The sequence below is a fragment of the Arabidopsis lyrata genome (assembly GCF_000004255.2).
Source record: "Arabidopsis lyrata subsp. lyrata unplaced genomic scaffold ARALYscaffold_4, whole genome shotgun sequence".
Classification (NCBI taxonomy): domain Eukaryota; kingdom Viridiplantae; phylum Streptophyta; class Magnoliopsida; order Brassicales; family Brassicaceae; genus Arabidopsis; species Arabidopsis lyrata.
Window position 1 is genome coordinate 9,948,524 of NW_003302552.1, and position 6,457 is coordinate 9,954,980.

A 6,457-nucleotide genomic window follows, 5' to 3' on the forward strand; every position below is an offset into this window, starting at 1 on the left:
TATGTATAAATATCAGGAAGAATCGAGAGAGAATTTGTTTGATTGATACATATCTTTGTTTTCCACTATATCTTTTTTCCCATACTTAAATTTAATTAAATGCTTGCATCTAATTATACAAGTTTGACTTCTCTTTTTCTAGGCCTGGGCAATCGGTTTACTCGGATTATTCGGTTCGGTTTGTTCGGTTTTTCATTTTTTCGGTTATTTGAAAAAGCTGCCGAATTGACCCGAATAAAAATTCGGTTCGGGTCGGTTCGGTATTCGGGTTTTTCGGTTCGGTTACATGCCATAAAATTGATTCCGAATTGAACCGAATTTCTTATTTTTTCCGGTTAATTCGGTTAACCGAAAAAAGTTTACAAGCAAATTAACTAATTTACATGCCCAAAACAAATTACAAAGCCCAAATTTTTCGGTAGGTGAGGTTGCAAACTAGACGGTGACAGTAATGTTTTGCCGTTCGATCTTGCCGCCGCATGATGAGACCTGTTTCAAACAACTACAAATACCACAAATACTGAGAATCACAAGTCATCTCTTATATCCTTGCAGTTAACAATAATATAATCCAAATTCTTATGCTAGAAAACTATATTATTCTAACTTCAATTTTCATCACGAGAACAAAGATCCAGAAAGTTTTACTTAACAAAAAGATATCATCTCCCCCACAAAATGTGAGTCAAGTCCTACACAAGCGCATAATTGAGAAATCAAAAAAGAAAGAAGAAGCAATGGAGGAAGAGGTCGTTACCTTACTTAGAAATAGATGCGGCTGCAACTGGAAGAACATTAGGCATAGAGACTAGGGTTTTGGCTTTTATCTAATAGGTTGTGGGCTAATGGGCTCTATAACAATTATTAAGCGAGGCCCAAATAACTTTCCAAACATATATTTTTATTAAATAAGCCCATATTGCACAAACAAAACACATCTAACCCTAGTCCATCGTCTTCTTTAATCATGGCCGACGCTGAAATATCTCATCATCCTCGTTTCCGACGAGATCTTCTTCAGGGGTCATGGAATCATGGAGATGATGGAAGAAAACCGAAGAACCGTTCGGTTATGGCTTGCCGAACCGAACCGAATCAATAACCGAAATCCCTAAGTTTTTTTGCCGATCGGTTCATTGCTCTTCTCAGGCTCGGCACCGAGAACCGAAAAACTCGGTTCTTTCGGTTCGGTTTTCTCGGTTCCTGCCGAATGCCCAGGCCTATCTTTTTCAGATGTTCTCCACTACATAACCCTTAGATCTCTTATATGATATGGGTGCTGTGGTTGTGGCCTTGTGGGCGTCCTTGTCCTAAATTGGACGAACCCTACCACCTTTAAAGAACAATCATTTATTTGAATTATCCTCGTTATAGTGAATGTAGATTTGTAAATGCTCAGTTACATGGATCATTGAAATCTTGATGTGACAGATCCTTATCTACAAACTTTACACGAAAATATGTTAAAATTAAGGAAATAAAATAAAATTAATTGAAAATCTTAGTAATGGTTTAGATTGTACTAATTTCTTGTTGAAAATGTTAAATTGAGAAACCCATTACCCGATTAGTTTATATGTCATTTACTAAAGAACATTTTTTATAAATAACACTAAAATGACTTTTTGTTCTCAAAAATACCACTAGAACTAGATTTTAACCCGCGATACACCGCGGAACCATATTTTATAAAAATTAGTAATTTTTAAAATTTAATGGTTATATAATATATAACCAATTTGTGAATTGTATCATTTTATAAGATATTTATATTTTGTAGATTATAATTGTTGTTAAGTAACGGTATACCACAAGACAATTTTTGTTTTATAAAATTTAATATATCAGGATCATTCGATCTGTCTAATATTGATGGTATTAAAAAAGTAATAAAATGAAGATTAAACCGTATTAAAACAGAGGGTTAATGATGTTTTAAAGTTTTTTTATTCAAACTCGTCCCGTCATATAACTCCGTCCTGCAATAGAACCGTCCCATGTTATTTTAACTTTTTATATATGTTCAAATGTTCTTATATTATAACTTTTTATTGATTTTAAATATATGAATTATAATATTTAAAACTTCTTAAAAACTCGTCACGTTATATAACTTTGTCTACCAATATAACCCGTCTAGTGTTATTGTAACTCTTTATATATGTTTTCATAATGTTATAAACTTCTTATTGATTTTAAATATATGAATTATATTATTTAAAACTTTTTAAAAGTTTAAAATTTAACATTTCTAGTAAAATTAAGCAGTTAAACAAAAAACCTGAATGAAACGGTATATAATTTTAAATTTGGATGCTTATTAAGTTGAGCTTCTTGTTCATTTAGATTTGGATTCATTTTGATTTTATTTATAATATAATTATGAATCAATATCTAAACATTTTAGCCGATATGGGACGTTGAACTCACATCTTTTTCATCAATTGGATAATATATACCTGTTTTAAAAATTTCGAATCCCAATATACGCAGAAAAAAATTGAACTTTTTTTTTAAGTTTAAGTATTATATGACGATTCGAAACAGTTAAAAAATGTTCAAACAAAGATGATAGGAGAATTGTATTTCTAAATCTTAACCAAATCTTCTAAATATCTATATTTTTAAATATGGAATATCTGGTTCATAATTTCCGATATGTTTTGACGAGATCCAATAAAGATATGAACTATCTGGTGTAAAATTTATGAAAAGAAATTTTATCGGGTCGGATACCAAATTTGTCGGATAAAAATTTAACACCCGCTAAAATTGTACTTCAAAATTACTAGTATATATATAATTTTTCCTAAATACTACAAAACCAAAAATAAGCTTTAAACCTTTAAAGTAAATCCTAAACTCTAAAATCAACCCTAAATCCTAAACACAAAATACTAAACCTAAACTTTTAAATTATATATAAGCCCTTTAAATTGTTGTTTTTTTCTTATGAAATGTGTAGCTGATTGATCAACTTATCAAATACATACAAAAGTATTTGCTCCTATGCTTTGAAGGGAGACATAAATAGCACTAATTAAACCCAAGCAAAGAATGAAAAAATAGCACTAATTAAAGAGGGAATAATGTGTCCCCGTTCATTTGCTTCCCGCCCATGAAGGTGATGTCTCAAAACACACCAATGGACTAGTCTGGCCCGTTTATCAACTCAATTTCTTTAACAAAAATTTTTTCATATGAGAAAAAGTACAGTTTCTTTAACCTTTCTCCCATCAATTTGTTGTGGGTAATGGACAACTAGTCTGGCCTTTTGTGGTTCATTGGTGTGGTTTGAACGACAAAAAACAAAGATGATATCTAATAAAAGTACCAAATTAACCAATTTATATTTTAGTGACGGTTTAATATTTTATTAACTAGGTTATGAACCCCCGCGATATCACGGAGGAACTCATTTTCAACAAATATATGTTATTGTGTTTATGTATTAAATTATTATGATAATATATTCAAATATTTGAATTATTACATAAAATTAAATATGTCTTAAAGTTATATCGTAAATATTTTCCAAACACGTTAAAAGAATTTATGAATAAAAATGTAAAATAGAAGAATTATGATTAAAAACACTTTTGAAACATTTTTATGAATACACAATTATTTATAAGTGATAAAATACATAACGAAGAGTTAAAATATAGAGATGAGAAATTCTAACGGATCAAAACCAAAAAGACATAAAAAAAACCAACTGGAAAATAACCATCAACGAAAAAAGTAACCGTTAATATTTTAACGAAGAGTTGCGAAAAGAGACATAACCAAAAGAAGTAATAGTCAATATTTTGATGGAAAGTTACGATAAAAAGACACAACCGAGAAAAAATAACTGTCAATATTTTAACGGAAAGTTGCGATAAAAAGACAAAACCAAAAAAAGTAACTATCAATATTTTAACGAAAAGTTACGATAAAAAGACACCTCCGAAAAAATAACGTCAACGAAAACTGAAACCGTAAATATTTTAACGAAGAGTTGTAATAAATAGACATAACCAGAAAAAATAACCGTCAATATTTTAACGGAAAGTTGCGATAAAAAGAGACAACGTGATATGAGCTTTGGCTAAAAGTCTTGAGCCAAATTAGGGGTGAGTCACTAGCCGGTCTAAGGACCTCTCTAACTAACTCGGATAAGATGGAGATGGAGGATGGATCGATAAGAACCACAATAGATGTGAAAGTCTATTGATACTTCTTAGAACACTCAAGAATTCGGACACACTCACGAATTAGAGAGCAAAAGATTTTGTGAAACACAAACAAGCAATTTTATTAATCCAAGGTGAAAAAATAAGGACTACAACTCAATGCATTATATAACCAGGTTCATAACTTATTCTAAGAGAAAAACACATAAATCCTGCAAGAAAAACAAGGAAAGACATAGCACAAAAATCAAGAAAATAAAGGAAAGAGATGTTGGTAATAAAAGAGAATATTAAGGGTGCCGATTAAGGTAAGTTTGTTCTCTTGACTTTAAAACATGATTCTTCTTTGGTCTTGGAGTCTTCTGGACGAAATGAGAGCCTTCTTAGATGCCTTCTAGCACCAAAGAACACGTGGTTAAGTGGACTTCAAGTTTGGGGGTGAATAAAGCCCATTTGGCCTCATTGTTTATTAGAGAGTCCACCAGACAGACATTTTCTGTTCGGCCCATATCTGGATATTTATAGCTGATCTCTGGAAGCTCTTTGGTTCTCTGGAAAGTAGACTCAGAGAGCTTCAATTTGGTATGTGGCTCGTCTCCTGGATCATCCGGAATCGTTGGTGGTACTTCGTTTAAAACGGCCTTTAGCTGGGAGCTCTCGGATGAAGTTAGGCGAATGGCTTCAAACTGATCTAGAGGGATCAGTCCTTCACGTTCCAGCTGTTCCACGAAGATGTTAAACTTCTTCTCTAGGCCTTTGCTCCTGGTCCTAGTCATTGGGCCGCTTGGTACATAGGGAGCTTGAATAATATGACTTGGTGGTTCGATGTCCTCATCACTCCCTCCCTCTTCATGTGGTTTTGACCCGAAAACGTTTTCTCCTGTATCAAAACGAGCCAGGTCATAAACATTGAAAGTTGTTGAAACTTTGAACTCACTTGGAAGATCTAGCTTGTAGGCATTGTCGTTGATCTTCTCCAAAATTTTGAATGGTCCATCTCCTCGGGGTGAAAGTTTAGAGCTCCTTTGGTTGGGGAATCTCTCTGGTCGCATGTGTAGCCACACTCATTCTCTTACTTCAAAAATAACTTGTTTCCGACCCTTGTTGGCTGCTTTAACTCGTTGCTCATTCGTTTTCTCAAGTCTCTCCTTAACCTTTAAATGGAGCTTCTTGATTTGATCGGCCTTCTTTTCGCCATCTAAGTCTAAGAAGTCTTTTTGTCGAAGTGGTGTGAGATCCAAAGGCGTATTGGGATTGAATCCGTAGACCACCTGAAATGGAGACATTAATGTTGCACTATGGATAGCTCTATTATAAGCAAATTCAACAAAAGGTAAGGCATCAAGCCAATTTTTAAGATTTCTCCCTATTGTTGCTCGTAGAAGTGTTCCAAGCGTGCGGTTGACAACTTCGGTTTGGCCATCAGTTTGCGGGTGGCACGTGGTTGAGAATAGTAGTTTGGTGCCTAATTTCTTCCACAATGTCCTCCAAAAGTGGCCGAGAAATTTGGTGTCTCTATCTGACACAATAGTCCTTGGAATGCCATGTAATCTAACAACTTCTTTAAAGAAGAGATCCGCGGTTTGGGTAGCATCGTTGGTCTTAGCACATGGTATGAAGTGAGCCATCTTGGAAAAACGGTCCACTACGACAAATATTGAGTCCTTGTGCCGGATTTTGGGCAAACCTAGCACAAAATCCATGGAAATATCAACCCAAGGAGAAGTAGGAATCGGTAAGGGAAGATACAAACCGTGGGGTTGGACTCTAGACTTTGCTTTCTTGCAAGTAATACATCTCGCAATGAAAGTCTCCACTGATTTCTTGAGATGAGGCCAAAAGAAATGTTCTTTGAGCATGGCTAAAGTCTTCTCCACGCCAAAGTGACCCATTAATCCTCCTCCATGAGCTTCTCGGACTATAAGGTCCCTTAAAGAGCATTGCGGGATACATAGCCGTTTATCTTTGAAGAGATAGCCATTATGAATGTAGAACGACACGTGACCTCCCTTGCCTGGATTCTTATAGCTCTCTGCAAAGTCAGGATCAGACTCATATAAAGGTATAATCAATTCAAAACCAAGAACCTTAGCATCCATTGTAGAGATGAGAGCATGTCGTCTTGAGAGTGCATCGGCTACTACATTGTCTTTTCCCTTCTTGTATTTGATGACATAGGGAAACGTCTCTATGAACTCGAGCCACTTTGCATGCCTTCTCTTCAGGTTAGTTTGACCTCTTAGATGCTTCAAAGTCTCATGATCCGTATGAATTACACA

At 34.4% G+C, this 6,457-nt stretch overlaps 1 long non-coding RNA gene across 1 annotated transcript; it reads right to left on the reverse strand.

Moving 5' to 3' along the window:
* Positions 1-287: 287 nt before the first annotated feature.
* LOC110229235 lies at positions 288-1,247 on the reverse strand. The gene is made up of 2 exons (XR_002332731.1): positions 758-1,247; positions 288-502 (listed from the first exon to the last, which is right to left on the reverse strand). It is a non-coding gene; the product is annotated as an uncharacterized LOC110229235 (long non-coding RNA).
* Positions 1,248-6,457: the final 5,210 nt, after the last annotated feature.